Below are 15,723 nucleotides of genomic sequence, written 5' to 3' on the forward strand. Positions count from 1 at the left end.
GAGAATGAATTCAGTCTAATTTGATATAAAGCTAACAGATGCAGAGAGCTAGCACAGAGCATTAGCAACAACAGGCCTCAGTGCTAAAGTGAACTAGGTGGTTTAAAGTGTGGGTAAAATGAGTCTAAATGATTCCTGTCAGATTCTTTTAGAAATGAGGAAAAATCTTCACCGTTACAGAAACATCAGGAGTGGTTTCTTCAAAGAGCTGTGAATTCAGCCCTGCATTTATGGATCAGCTGATCATCTCTTTATCTAACCCAGCTCTAGACTGATGAATAACTCTCTTTGACAAACCCTTCAGCTCAGCTCTCACTGTCCTTTCAACCATTCACCCTGAATATGGAGACAGGAATCTGTGATAGAATAGATGAGGATCAGAGATTCTCTCTGAATGTTGTGGAGATCAAATAAAGCCTCTTACTGTACCTGCACACATGAACTCATCTTCAGATCACAGCTGGGTTCACACTCTCCACAGGATCTTCATGTCTGCTTCACACTTTTCTGAGCTGAAAACACTCAGGACGTTTCTGTTGGACGTTCAGTGTTTCTGATTTTAGCAGACGACCCTGGGTAAGCATGTAGCTTTTCCCAGGTTGATGAGGGGATTAATGAGCCAGGCGATATTTTTGAGAACTGCAACGTCAAAGATCCCAGCTGTTGTTTTGAGGCTGAGGAATTTGACAATGGATCTCTGAATATACGAGTTAGAGTGTCATCATTTCAGGACTAAAACTTCATGACAGAAGCTAGCCTCTTTGGGCCTCTAGCAGTTTTCTTTAAGTTAAAAACTGACTTGTTAAAACTGCCAAACCAGTCAAAAACAAACCACAAATCAATCATTAGTATAAAATGATCCGTTACAGTATTAAATATTGTACAGAGCCAAGCTAACTTTTTCCAGTCCTTGTGCTAAGTTAAGTGGAGTTAAAACTGCATAGCAGCATTTTAAAAGCCCATTTATCAATGCTTTTACTGTGTGTGAAAACAGATAGCTGTGGATTTGTAAGGGTCCCTTTGGACAGAAACACATGTATTTGCTCAAATGTTAACTTCAGTGGAGGAGGGGTAATGGTATGGGGCTGTTTTTCAGGGTCTGGGCTAGGCCATTTATCTCCAGTAAAGCCCAGTCTTAATGCTTCAGCATACCAAGACATTCTGGAGAATGCTATGCTTCCAACTGTGTGGCAAGAGTTTGGGGGAGGCCCTTTTTTAGTTTAGTTAAACATGAATGTATCCCAGTGCACAAAGAAGGACTTAAGACATGGTTTGATGAGTTTGGCATGGAAGAACTGGACTGGTCCACACAGAGCCATGACTTCAACCCCATCCAGCACCTTTGGGATGAACTGGATTGTCACTCTTGGACCAACATGAGTGCCTGACCTCATAAATGCTCTACAGAATGAATGGGCATACATTCCCTCAGAAACACTCCCAAATCTTGTGGAAAGCCTTCCAAGACAAGTGGAGGCTGTTATAGCTGCAAAAAGGGACAACTCCATATTAGAGCCACATGCTTTTGTCCACATAGTGTATCTCCACTTTGTAAAACAAGCTAAGCAGTGTTACTTTTGTCAACTAAAACTATGACTAACGTCGACAGCCTCATGACAAAAACTAGACTTAGACTAACAAAGATAGATCTGTGATGACTAAAACTGACAAAAACTTAGTTTAGTTTTCATCAAGATGACCAAAACTTGACTAAAAGCAAGATATTTTTCCATCTCACACTCAAAGTGCCTTGCTTTCCTTGTTCTTGCCCTTCTATTCCTTTTATTCCACAACTACAGGAAAACAGTACCAGGGTCTCAAAGGGAAAACGGTGCGCTGCATTGTGCAGCAACGTGCTGCATTGTTCATGGGCTGTCAGGATACCACAGTAGGAATCAGTGTAACCTAGCTGATTTGATCCCTGTTGCTCATATTGCATGCAGTTGGGACTCTGTGTTTGCAGGGAAGAGTTCAAGACTGTTGCACTCAAGTAAATGTAGTTACTTCATATCTACCTTGTTGCTCGCCCTGAAACCACAAATCTCACCTGATGGTTGCTGGTGTTTCATTAACTCCAGCTTCCTGTGTTGATTTCTCTCTCTGGGTATTCATCTCCTCTCTGTGTGGCCGTCTTGTTCCCCCTTCTCCTCTTTCTCTCCCTCTCTCTGTCCTTCATGCTGTTTCATCATTAATTAATTATTTCCCATCATCTGTTCTCTGACTCCTCTCCAAATCTTCGTGTCATTAGTGATTAGAGAGCGATCATTTGGACGGGGGAAGGCTGCGGCTGTTCTCCAGCCTGTCAGAGCCACACATCATTAACCTAAAACCACTTTCTCCCAGCTCACCGACATTCACCAGTCTGACTGATGTGATGTATCAGAGGGAAAGTTAGAGGGAATAAGACAGTTAAAACGTGGCTTTTGTATAAAATGCTCAGACACCTTGTGTTAAGGTCACTTATCTTCTCACAGGGGGAGCAAAGGGATTGGTGTTTTGTCTGTGGCAGCGATCAGTAAATTGGATTAAATCCACACTGAGGCCAGCCGTCTCTGAGGGTTTCCCAGCATGAATATTGATGTGTGGGTTTCATGCAGAAGACAGAATAAAAGCCTTTAACTTCTATCTCTAAATCTCTACAGCCATCAGGTCTGGAGGTCCACTAACCCTATATAAAATTATCGCTGGTGTCCAAACTGTCATTAAGAAAACACAAAGATCCTCCATCTCAGCACAGCAGGTCGAAGATATTTAATATTCAAATTAAACCGTTGCCACTTTAGACCAATTTTGCCCAATTTTAACTCCTTTTCAAGGGTTTGCCAGGCAGAAAAAAACCAATTCTTGCCATGTAAGCTTAACCCCTTAACACCTGTTGGATCATATTTGATACATACTTTTATGATACCTCTATCTAATCAATATGCTCAATAAATTACTCAAAAAAAACTTCCATCTGATAAATGATAAAAATGCCCACAAGTGGATTATCAGTTACCAAAAACACCTAATGAATGAAATGAGATACTAAAAATATATTTGTTAAATTTTATGAAAATTTTGATTTTTTTTTTTAAATTTCAGTAGAAAGTTAAATAAACATTTCAGTTCCAAAAAATGAGAATTTTCTGGCTATTATTTATGTTTTCAGGCTTTAAAGGGTTAATGTTGCCTCAGTTGACCCATTATTGCTAAAATTAACCCCCTTTTTTTTTTTTTACCACTTTTTAGACCCAATGTTTCCCATTTTAACCTCATTTCACTATCTGATATGCCCATTTTTGCTAGTTTAACCAATTTCTGCCAATATCTGCCCATTTTTTCTGTCTCAGTTAACCATTTTTTGCCTGTTTATCATTTTTTCCACCTCATATCACCAAATTTCCACCTTTTTGCCCATTTAAAGCTATTTCATATTTATGTCCATGTTTGCCTCTGATCAAATTTCTGCCACTTCTAACCCATTTCTGCTACTTGAAAAATCAACTTTACCACCTTTTCCCACCATTCTTTTGCCATTATCAACCCATTTCAGCCATTTTTAACCTATTTTAATTCTTTTGTTTTTGTGGAGTTCAACCACCTTCAGGTACAGTGGGGGTCTCTGGTCCCTGGCACCTTTATTTTGGCGGTTGCAGGCTGAAAAGGTTGAGAACCCCTGCTTTAGATGATGTTATGGACTGTAGATGGTAGGACTTTTTTTTTTTTTTTTTAAATTGTGCCACAATTTATAAACGCAGTTTTTCTTGGATTGATGAACCTCTCCCCATCTTTACCGCTGGGAGTCTCTGCCTCTCTTAAATTCTTCTTTTATACCTAGTCATGTTACTGACCTGTCACCAATTAACACAAAAGTACTATTATCGGTAAAAGAGGCTGGGGAGCATTTGGCACACCAAGTGAAAGACAGCAGGCGAGGCAGGGAATGAAGCCAGCGCTAGGCTAAGTGTTAGGCTAAAGCTAAGCTAGGCAAAGTTGCGATAAAAGAGGAAAGGCAGGCTGGGAGAACAGCGGCTAACCAGTGAGGGTGCTTGACACCCAGTATGCATGTACGTCTAAATGCACAACAGCTATAAAAGAGCAGCAACTAGGCAACTGTACAAACAGGAAGTGATGCAGTACACTCACCATCAGCATGTCAGAAGACCATGTTTTCAGACAAAGGTGGACCACAGGGGAAGTGCAAATTACTCAGCACAACATTTGAGGATTTTATTGAAAATGTATACATATCTGTGATTCTTTCATGGCACCAGTTTTGAACCAGTAACCCCACGAAGATTTCTGAGAGGTATCAAGGACAACTGGAGCAACAGTGTGGCGTGCAAATCAACACAGACAGACAGGCATTAATTTTAGTAAGATTAGTCGCAAGATTTTACACAACGCCCCACCTTTTTTGGCACTGGGGTTGTAAATAATGGCCCTCAGAAACCAAAAGCAAAGGGACCTATATCACTATCCTAGACGTGAGCTCATTCAAACCCTCATCATCTCGCTGCTTATGGCTCAGCATGTTAAATCTCTGCTAATTATGCATCAGACACGCTCCGGCTTCCTCACCATCACATCTCTCCCCACGAAACATTCAAGAGCAGACACATCTGATTGGAGCGACCACAGAGGCATCCAAATCCAACCGATCCTTCCTCCCTCTTTCCTGCCCTCCCTCACCAATTAACAGGGTATGGTAGCCCTGAACCTGACACTTTCTGTCTCTCTGCTCTAATCACGTCTGAGGGCCAGGGAGAGGACGGGGGCCAATTAGCCGACAGAGACAGAGCAAAGGCTGATGATACAAACACGCCAGCAGAGGGAAAGAGATGATTCAGCTCATGACACGAAAATCTGGAGAGAGAAGGGTGTAGAGAACCGAGAGAATTTGTTATGACAGTGACACTGGAAATTCTCATACAAACTATGACATTCACATATTCATTATGATATGACATATTCATTCATTCAAGTTCTCTATTGGATTGAGGCCTGTGCTTTGACTTGGCCACTCCAGAACATTCCCCTTGCTGTCTTTCCACATGCATGTGGTTACTGAGCTAAGTCAACTGAAAGTCTGTTCATTCCTAAAGGAATCTCTGTGATGTCCAACTTGCCTGTTAAACCCCTCCCCTTCTTAATACTTTCATCCAAGCTGAGCCACAAGTACACTGAAAAGTGATCTTTTGTGGTACATTTTAGGGATGAACGATTTGGGAAAATAATTGAATTGCAATTTTTTTACCCAGTATTGCAATTTAATACGCATTTTTTTCTTAAGTTCCTCATCTCATGTATTTAAAAAACAAACAAACAATAATTCATGGATCATGATTTAACATAATTCTCATATTTAACAAGAAAAACATACAAAAATGAAGAAAATAGGATTTGTTTTGTACAGAAATTCCAAAAATAAGCCATTAGAATGACTGCATGATCTGTAATGCATAACGCCTGAGCTGCTGCTGCTGCTGCTGCAACAAAAAAAAAAATTTAACTGTTATTTTGAAACAAATTTCAGGTAAAAGATCTGCGATTTGAAAATTGCAGCAGGCCATATTGCAATTTAATCTTAGTTGCGATTAATTGCCCAGCCCTAATACATTTTGGAGAGACCATATGGCCATGTGCTAGCTGACCAAGCTGCTAACTAGATCAGTGGTTTTCACCTTTGTTTGCTGAAGGCAGACCTAAGATCAAGCCAAAATGTTAAGGTACACCATATCTGAAATAGCCTCTTTAAAACATTACAGTAACTTTAGTTGTTGTACGTAACCCAATCAGCGATGGCAGTCCTGGAGTCTCTAATCACCCTGGGACTCTGCGTTGTGTGTGATGTTATGGTTGGGGGGTGTCAGTAAACATTAAAGCAAAATGGAGCTGGCACGGCAGGTTAGCACGACCTACGGTGCCCTGTGAGGGACAAACTACTGCTACAGCTAGCCTCCCCAGGGAATACAAAGCGCAACAGTGACATCTTGTGACAAGTTTAGGTCACTACCTTACATATAGTTGTAATAAAGTATGGCTGTAAAAATTCCCAGGACACACCTAGACTTACCGCCAGGTTTATCAGAGCAACAAAACACATGACGTCTTCACCGCTACTGAGGAGTAAAACTCCATGGAGAACTGCATAACATCAAAGCTCTGTATATTGCAAAGCGACTGTAGACATGTCAGTACACGACTTTTGTCAGTTTTTGAAAAGAAAACAACTCTCTGCTGTTCTTTGTTCTTCTTTTAACGATGAAATGTCATCAAGTTCTGATAAAACTGGTGCTTTAGCAGCATCCACGCTAATCTCTACTGCCATAATGGTCACTGCTTGCTAACGTCAAGACCGAGCCACGCCAGAAAGTACAGCCCCTCGATGCTGATTGGTCCTGTCACTTTCTAACGGGGCCCAAACAGTTCAGATGGAAGCTTTGCAAGATGGATTCGCCAATGAGAAACACGGAAACAGGCGAATCCATCTGCTTTGCAAGATTGGGATTTTCCTGTATTTTGGCGCATTAATTTTACCCTTTACTTTTACAAGCCTTCCAGAGCTGGCTGCTGAGAAGCACCCCCACAGCATGATGCTGTAACATTCAACATCCAACATTAAAAAAAAAATTCCAACATTGGCCTTATTGTACAACTCTTCGGCGGCTTCTTATCTGAGAACTTGGCTGGAAAATGTGGCTTAAAGATGACTCAGAACATCAGAAAAAAACGCTTTTAAAGTGTTTTTACTTTTTTGACTTACTATATGCTGCTAGCCATTAGCTTAAGCTTAAATAAGGTGAAGATTTTTATCCTTCTTCTTTTTACCTCTCCTCTCTGCTTTGTTAAGCACAAATCTATTCAGTATGAAAACAATTAACTTTTGTCTTCTTGCTGACCAGCAGACCTGTCTGATTTATCCTCTCTTCCTTTCTTCTCGCCTCCTCAGCCTCCTGACCGTCCTATCAGCTACGAACCAGAAATCCAGACAGAGTGCTAATGCTTTAGGACCACTGATCAATAACCTATCTTTATCTCACATTAGGACAGGCCTAGCTTCAGCTCCAACACACGGCTGACGTTGTTCATTGGGTGTAGCTGAGTCGTCACAGTGAGTAATGGCTCACAGGACGGGAACACCAGCAGTGATGTCAGGGCTCGACTCCAAACAAGGGAGCGGTCAGAGGTACGAGCCGAGGGACTGACGGAGTCCTCACAGAAATGTTTCTATGGCTGAGAATCTCCTGAGGAGACGTCAAAGTGTTTCATAATGTTGGTGTTAACAATAATGATGGTTCTGAGAGGCTTACAGCACCAGAGCACATTTAATTTAATGAGAGGAAAACTGCAAAATAAGAGCATCATGGGAGAGGAGAGGACTTTAAAGCTTTTGTCTCTGCTAAGAGGAGGGCTCAGGAGGATCTAATTATAGCAGATAAAATGTAAATCATTCTCTAAATAGCACCAAACATCCAGAGTGGAAACAGGAGATCTTTTTCTAAAGGGCGAATTTTCTGTCAGCTCTTTGTGTTTCATAAACATGGAAGTCTAACGCTTAGTGTTCACAGTTTTTCTGTTATTTAGTGTTACATAAAATCTCTTTACCCTATCTGCACAGTGCTCTGAGAAAAGTGTTTGTCCTCATCATTTCAGATCATCAAAATAATTTCACTATTAGACAAAGATAACCTGGGTAAATGCAAAAGCCAGTTTTTAAATGATGACCTACCTGACCCTATGTGAGAAGGTCATTGCCTCCTAAACATAATAACTGGTTGTTCCACCCATGGCGGAACAACCAGGTTGTATGAATTATGGCAGGTGGTCCAGGTCCTGAGGCAGCAAAGCAGACCCAGACCATCACACTACCACTGCCATGTCTTACTGTTGGCATGATGTTTTTTGATGGAATGCTGTGTTATTTTTTACTCCAGATGGAGTTCAACTTTTGTCTGGTCAATCCACGGACTTCCCAAAAGTCCTGGGGTTATGCAAGAGGTTTTTATTTAAAAATGTGAGACAAGCCTTTGTGTTCTTCTTGGTCAGCAGTGGTTTTGGCCTCTCCTATGATGCCATTGTTGCCCAGTCTCTTTCTTATTGTTGAATCATGAACTCTGACCTTAACCGAGTCAGTGAGGCCTGCAGGTCTTTAGATGTTGTTCTGGGTTCTTTTGGGACCTCCTGGATGAGTCGTCACTGAGCTCCTGGAGTGATTTTGGCAGGCCGGCCACTCCTGGGAAAGTTCGCCATTGTTCTAAGTTTTCTGCATTTGTGGATAATGGCTCTCCCTATAGTTGGGTGGAGTACCAAGGAATATCAAGAAATGTCTGAGTCGTTGGAGTTTAGGGGTTTGGTTTAGGGTTTTTCTTTCCCTTAATAAATGAAATCATCAATTAAAAAGTGCATTTTGAATTTACTCTGGCAATCTTTGTCGAATATTAGTTTGATGATTTAAACATTTAAGTGAAACAAATATGAAAAAGTGAGACATCAAAGGGAAATATATATTTTTAATGACTGTCAGCTGAAGAAGAGGCAGTTTAATGATCAGCCTCTCCATGGTAAAACACGCTCTTAAAAGGACTACTTTGATCACACACAGTTTCTAACAAGCATTAGGTTAGCAAGGAGGATCTTGTGAATTAATTCCAAAACCTTTTTTTATTTTAGTATCTTTACCACCCAGAATCATAGGTTTTAAATCTATGTGCCATTTAGACCGATGCTTAATCAGCCAAAGCCTTTGAACTGCTCTGTTAAAGGCAGATATTCAAGATTTCCTTTAAAAGACTTCTAACAGGCCTGAAGCAGCAAATGTGTGATGATTATTAATGGTCTGGAATGTCGGAAAAGAAAATTCCTGCACGCTTATGTGCTTTTGAAATTTGTTTCTGCTGTCAAGTGCATATTCAGGTTTAAGATTGCACATTAAAGTGGGGCAACTGCAGACAGTCACTCCATTTAAAATCCTATAACAGACTCCATTAAACATGAAAATTAACCATGAGAAGAGGGACTCCTGAAATCTAAAGATTGCACTTCTTATCCTGCTTTGAAAATGAGACAGCTACAGAGCTGTAGGAGATGTGAAAGGGAAGCTCTGTGGTTTCAAAGAGCGTGCAAACATATGACTTGTTTTTGAGTGTTCAAGCAAATTTACAGGATGGGACATTTGTCATAATCAGGATGGAATAGGTCGGGCATTTCGTGCCAGGAAAATCCTGTACAAGGCTTAAGAATATGAAAGAGATGTGGAGAGCCCTCACTTCTGTGCATCTTAAAATATTTACTGTCTTAAATCAGATATAAGAAAATACTAATGACTACAGAGGTCAGACACCTGTGTCAGACTCTGATCAGACAGCCCCCCCTGTATGGGCAAAGAACAAAATCAACATGCTCTCGCTGTAATGGAGGAAGGAGATTCAACTCCACAACACCTCTGAATCCATTCATCTGGCCTGGTTTCACAGCAGGAAAGCAGCAGACCAGCGAGGAGCCCAGACTCTGACTCCACAGCATTGGATTAATCATGGTAACTTTAGCAGAGCTAATCCATACTTCACCAACAACACCCAGCTTTATTTGCTTTCTGTAGCTGAGCCTCAGTCTGTGTTCTTATCTGTGTGATGAAGAACCTCGTCTCTTTCTCTGAAAGCAAGAAGGACCCTGTTATTTACTTAATACTCAGAGCAGAGGACGCTGATGGAAGTGGAAGTGCATTGTTGGACTAAAAGTTCTTCTCTGATTACCTCTGCTTCAAATTTGGTCAGAATTGTTTCTGCAGAAATAGTTTTAGCCGGATACACATAGGAGCATGATGAATATTCAAAATCTCTTCTGATGATCTCTTGCTGCTGATCAGGGCTTGCGCACTGCTGCGCAGCGCTCCAGACTCGCTTCCAATGGGCGAGATCTCTTGCCTTCAGTCCAAGCAAACCCGCGGCGCCTCGGAGCGCAGAGCGCATGCTGTATATGGAAATCAGAGGCTAGAAGTCACACAGAAACAGAATCATGTCCTAATCTTTATAAAAAGTTGCAGTGTGAGCACTTGCATCTGCTCTTGCAGACAGTAGATTAATCTTTTCTCTATTAATGCTGTTAATATCTTTGTCATGAGAATTTTAATGCAATGAGGCTCATTTACAAGGAAAGCGGTGTTTTTGCCCAATAATGGCTCAGCATCTCTGGATGCTGTTATTGTGCAGTGTGCATAATAAGTGGAGCAATAAATCTGTGCCTTCTGACATATTTACAAAGTTTTAGAGCATGCACTTCACTGTGGAGCTTTAAATCAGCGACACATCGTTTGCTGGGTGAAGACACAACCTGATTCATCTACTGTGCTGTTGCGTTTAATGTGAACACAGAGAGGTGCTTTATCATTAAACAGAGCTTACTTTAATCAGAGGTCCGGAGCAGGTTTATCATCTCATCCAGGTGTGCCAAATGTGTTTGTTTGTGGACATTTCAATGAAGACAAGCTGTTTTCTGTGCTATTACTATGAAAAATTCATTTACAGATTGACGATGCTGTGTTTTTGATGTAAATGAACAATATGAATCCTGATTTACATGTCAGTAGTGTGATCTGTTGACTTTGCATTACTCTACGGTTAGTTTTAATCCAATTTGTATGATTTACTTCACAGCTTGAAAAAGTTGCAAACTTTAATTCCATTGTGTCTTTTATTCTATTATCTGGTCAGGGGTCATCTCACTCTTGGCCACAGATTATTTTCAATCTGTCCACATTGAAGGTCTGAATGTTTGTTTGTCTTTTGTCTATAATCCTCCTGATCTCTGAGTCTGGATCCTCTGCTGGTCTAGGGGCTGATGGCTCAGATTTGTTTAGTTAATGAGTCCCCGCTGACACTCTGAAGACATGACAGGCTCTGTAAGGCTTTCATTCACTCAGGGCACCAACAACCCAGAGCCAGAAGCAGACGTCTGCCTGAGAGCTGGCACGGACTCCAGGTTGCAGAGCAGATGCCCAGGCAGAACTAATGGATCCCAGAAATTACAGAATAACAAAGGCTGGAACGGTCTGAGGATGAGCTCAGGGTTTGACAACAACTCAAGTGAGTCCAGTTTTTAATGAGGAGAGGTCTCATTGTTTGTGAAGTGACTTTTTGTTTACATGATTAATAGTGCAAAAAAAGAGTCCAACAGTAATATTCAGTCATTTTTGAGTCTCTTTGATGGAGGAATTTTTAATCGAGTTTGGGATAATGACTCATAAATAAACACTTGTTATAGGGGAGAGCTGCTGCTTTGGAGAAACAACTGGATGAGCAACATCCATCTGCAAGCACTAAACTCTGTAAACATCTTCTGCTATTCTAGAGATCCTCCTCCGTCTCTATGTGTAATTTAAGAAACCACCACAACAGCCGACAGCAATGTAAGGCATTTATATAAATAAGAATGGCAAAAATCTCTGTCAGAACAGAGACAGATGTCACTCCCTGAGCTCTCAGCTCTCCTGGTTTGGGTTCTGGAAAAGACTTTCCCCTCCGGTTATTTATGAGAGCGCCGTGAGCCAGATCTCCTTGTTTAACAGCCACATGTTCTTTCTGCATCCGTTCCCAGTTAGAAAGACGAGGAGATCATCCTGAACCTTTTCTCATTTTCAAACTCGCATAAACATCCATCACAGAGAGACGCAGAAGGGAGGAAGTTTGGCAGCACCTGCCTGAATTTCTCTGACAAAAAGAGAAAAGGAAATAAATGAACGTCACAAACTTTAAAAGAAACAGAAGGTTGGGAAAAAGTTGGAGTCATTCCTGACAACATGGCTGAGTTAACAAGGAGGAGAGAGGGGACAGGGAAATTGAAAATGAGAGTTTGACAGCCTTAGTTTCTGAAGTATCCTCAGTGCAGACTTTCACTTTGATTGGAAACAACAAAACAAATGCTGAATTCACACTGCAGGCAAACAGGACCTGAATCTGGCCCGGTTTACATCTCTCATTAGTGATGCTTTCTGAGCATACTGCATGCAAACTATATATTTACAATACATCTTCAATGATGGCTTGATATTGGACTCACTTGCTGGCCTATCAGCACACACCAGCCCTACATCATTTCTGTCATTTATTTTACCTTGGCAAGGTAAAAGCAGCTGGAAATGAATGGGGGTAATTGAGCCAAGGGTAGCAGTACCTCTTTAACAGATTTTCTCCCTCATTTTATCACAGTGGCAACAGGCTAAGCAAGTCCACCCAGACATCCCTCACTCCACCTACATTTTCCAGCTCTACCTGGGGGATTCAGAGGCATTCCCAGGCCAGATGAGATATATATTCCCTCCAGCAAATCCTGAGTCTCCCCTGGGGTCTGCTTCCTGTAGGACATGCCCAGAAGACCTCCACAGGGAGGCGACCAGGAGATGCCTGGACCACCTCCTTTCGAAGCAAAGGAGCCAGCGGCTCTACTTCAAGATCCCTCTCCTCACACTATCTCTAAGGCTGAGCCCAGACACCCTCCTAAACCTGCGATCTCATTCTTTCGGTCATAACTCAGAGTTCATGACCATACCTGAGGGTTGGAACCAAAATCAGCCTGTAAATCGAGAGTTTTGCCAGCCTCCTCTGAAGGCTGAGCTCGTCCCTGTGGCTTTGTCAGCATGGGACCTGCAAGGTCTACAACACTTCCTCTCACCTGTGGGGTCCCTCAAGGGTCTGTACTTGGTCCAATGCTTTTCATTTTATACATGCTTTCCCTTGGTCATATCATCAGCCAGTATGGAATTTCATTTCACTGCTACGCTGATGACACCCAGCTGTACCTCAAGACTGATTCAACCGCACCGTCACCATCAACATCAGCACCTGCCTGAAGGAGATAAAGGCGTGGATGAGCCATAACTTCCTTCAAGTCAACTGCTCTAAATCCAAACCCATACTCATTGGCACCCCTCTCCAGGTCCAATCATCCCTCATAACCACCATCACAAAATATCCCCATTTCATCAGCTGTCACCAACCTTGGTGTGAGACTGGACCCTCACCTAAATTTTGAAAACCACATCAATGATCCGTGTAAATCCTGCTTCTTCCACTTGAGGAACATTGGCAAAATTCCCCTCCTCCCTCACCATATCTGATGCTGGGAAGCTCGTCCACGCCTTTATCTCTTCCAGGCTGGACTACTGCAATGCCCTCCTCATTGGGACCCCCTGCAAAAGTCTCCACAAGCTTCAATTAATCCAGAACATCGCAGCCAGGATCCTACTCATAGTCAGAAAACATGAACACATCACCCCAGTACTTCACACACTTCACTGGCTTCCTATCTCTGCAAGATAAATTACAAAGTCGCTCTCAACACCCATCAGTGCATCTATGGAAACGCCCCACCATACCTCAAAGAACTCCTCACACAGCAAACCCAAACCGGGAATACACGCTCCGCACACTAAAACCTCTCCACCCTCCCAGAACCAAGCTCCGGACCATGGGAGATCAGGCCTTCTGCACTGCTGCACCACGTCTGTGGAACTCCCTGCCCAGCCACCTCAGGAGCCCACAGACCGTCGATGCTTTCAAAAACCCCCTAAAAACCTTCCTCTTTAAAGAGGCTTTTAACTTACTTTAAGAACTCTTTTAAAATGTTTTATGTTTGTACTGTTCCTTTTTACTGTAGCACTTTGAAATTTCTTGAAATGAAAAGTGCATTATAAATAAAATTTATGATTATTATTATTCTGCTCCTTTTCTTTGCACACTTTTCCCTTCCAGTGAGCTTTCAATGAATATGCTTCCATACAGCCTCCCCTATCAGCGATGACCCTATGTGGCCTACCCTCCATGTGGAGGGTGTCAGTGATCATCTTCTGGACATTTGCTGAGTCTGCAGTCTTCCACATGATTGTGGTTGGTTATTCTTATTCTTATGTTTTTAGTGTAATAGATATTAGCGTTACCTGAGATGTTAATGGGATTGACCTGCTTTTCTTTGGTAGATCTGTATTGAAAATTTGAAAAGCAGCAGTCTTAAATCAACTTGAACAACACCTTTGTACTGCAGAAATGATTTTCAGTGTACATTTTGCATCTTCACATACAGTCAGAGAGAAAAGAATCACTTTTAGCAGGTGCCCAGGTTTAGATTCCCTTTGACACTTTCCTCTCACCATCAAAAGTGGCTATCATCTTCACCCAGTCAGCATCTCTGTGATTTCCTCAGGTATTTCTCTCTAAAAGACATGAAATGAAACCTGAATGCAACTTGCAACCCTGCACTGCTTCAAACCAAGAAGAGACACATTTCTGTGAAATGCATGGACAGATGGGAGCCACACAAACCCAACAGATTACATCTGACTCAACAAATGCAGTACTCACCTGCATAGGTTGTTTGCAATCATGTGGTCCTGAATGCCAGATGGGGTGCAGAAAGTCAGCCATTAAAAATGAATGGGAAATGAAGTTTAAACTTTAAAGCTCTTTTGAAAATTTCAACATGCAGAGTACCATCCCTGCACTTGACAACAAAAGGACTTTCACCAAAGTTTGACTGATCTACCGATCAATGCACAGTCAGTCCTGCAGACCTCCTAGCGTCATCTAGTCAGATTACAGAGACAAGAGTCTTAGAGGCTAGCTGAGCCCCTTTAACATATAAAAAATCCTCATTTTGTTACAAACATGCTTTTCATTGAAACATGATTTACTATCAACCAAACGAACTTTGCACATGAGCGACCAGGCGATGACATGCAATTCACGAGCAAGCCTGTTCTATGAAACGCTCTTTAACGTTAGCCACTGTAGCGAGCTCCTGTTTGAGTACCAGTTTCCTCTCCTCCCTCCTTTATCGTTTTTTAATCCACATTTTAAAAAATCAAATTGATACCAAATGAAGAGCCCTTTTGGAACCAAACATCCAGCTCTGCTGAGCCAAATAATCCAAATCTCTAAAAAGAGATGAATTTCCTGTCACTACGAGAGAGAGACTGGACAGACATCAGCTGAGCAAACATGGGTAAGAACAGAGTTTAAAGACCCCCATAAAGTGAAAATGAATCTGTATTTAGGTTGGTTGTAAGACAGCTCACTGTGGTATGAACCCCCAGGTCAAATTTTAGTCATGAAAACATCTCTAGGTTTATAAAATTAAGCTTCAAAATCATGAAAAATGAGGCAATAAAATCTGCTCCAGGATGGTGTGGGCGTGTCTGTTGAATGAGTGGAAGCCACACCCACTCAGGAGTAAAACAATCCTCTCAGATTTAAAAACTTTTACAATCTGAATTTAGGGAAGCACTCATGTCATTGACCCTGCCTCTTGACCTTTTGTTGACCTTAGAAGAAGAGACAAAGTTCATTTTCTGGCTCAGATCTCTGTTATGATGCTTTAAATGATCCAAAGACCACTATGGCTGATAGATTTGGTAAATTTACCTCACAATGAACACAAAAATAGTATTTAACAGACTGTTAACCTTCAATAAAGGCAGTGACATCAGCTAACAACAGACTGGACTGAGATGAACTGCTCTGTGATTTTATATTGGAGTGTTAGAGGGGCGGGGTCATTCCCTACTGTTGGCTCGTGACATCGTGAGCGCACATATTGGCTCCGCCCACATTGAACACAGCAAGGAAAGAGGTGGAAAAACTCTCTAACGGTCTCAATCCAGAATTCAGTTACATGTAGGTCTCAGTGTTCTCAAATGTTTACAGCAGCCATATTCCAACATATCTAGAGTGTGAAGACACAAATTTTGGA

The sequence above is a fragment of the Cheilinus undulatus genome, linkage group 10 (assembly GCF_018320785.1).
Source record: "Cheilinus undulatus linkage group 10, ASM1832078v1, whole genome shotgun sequence".
NCBI classification, from domain to species: domain Eukaryota; kingdom Metazoa; phylum Chordata; class Actinopteri; order Labriformes; family Labridae; genus Cheilinus; species Cheilinus undulatus.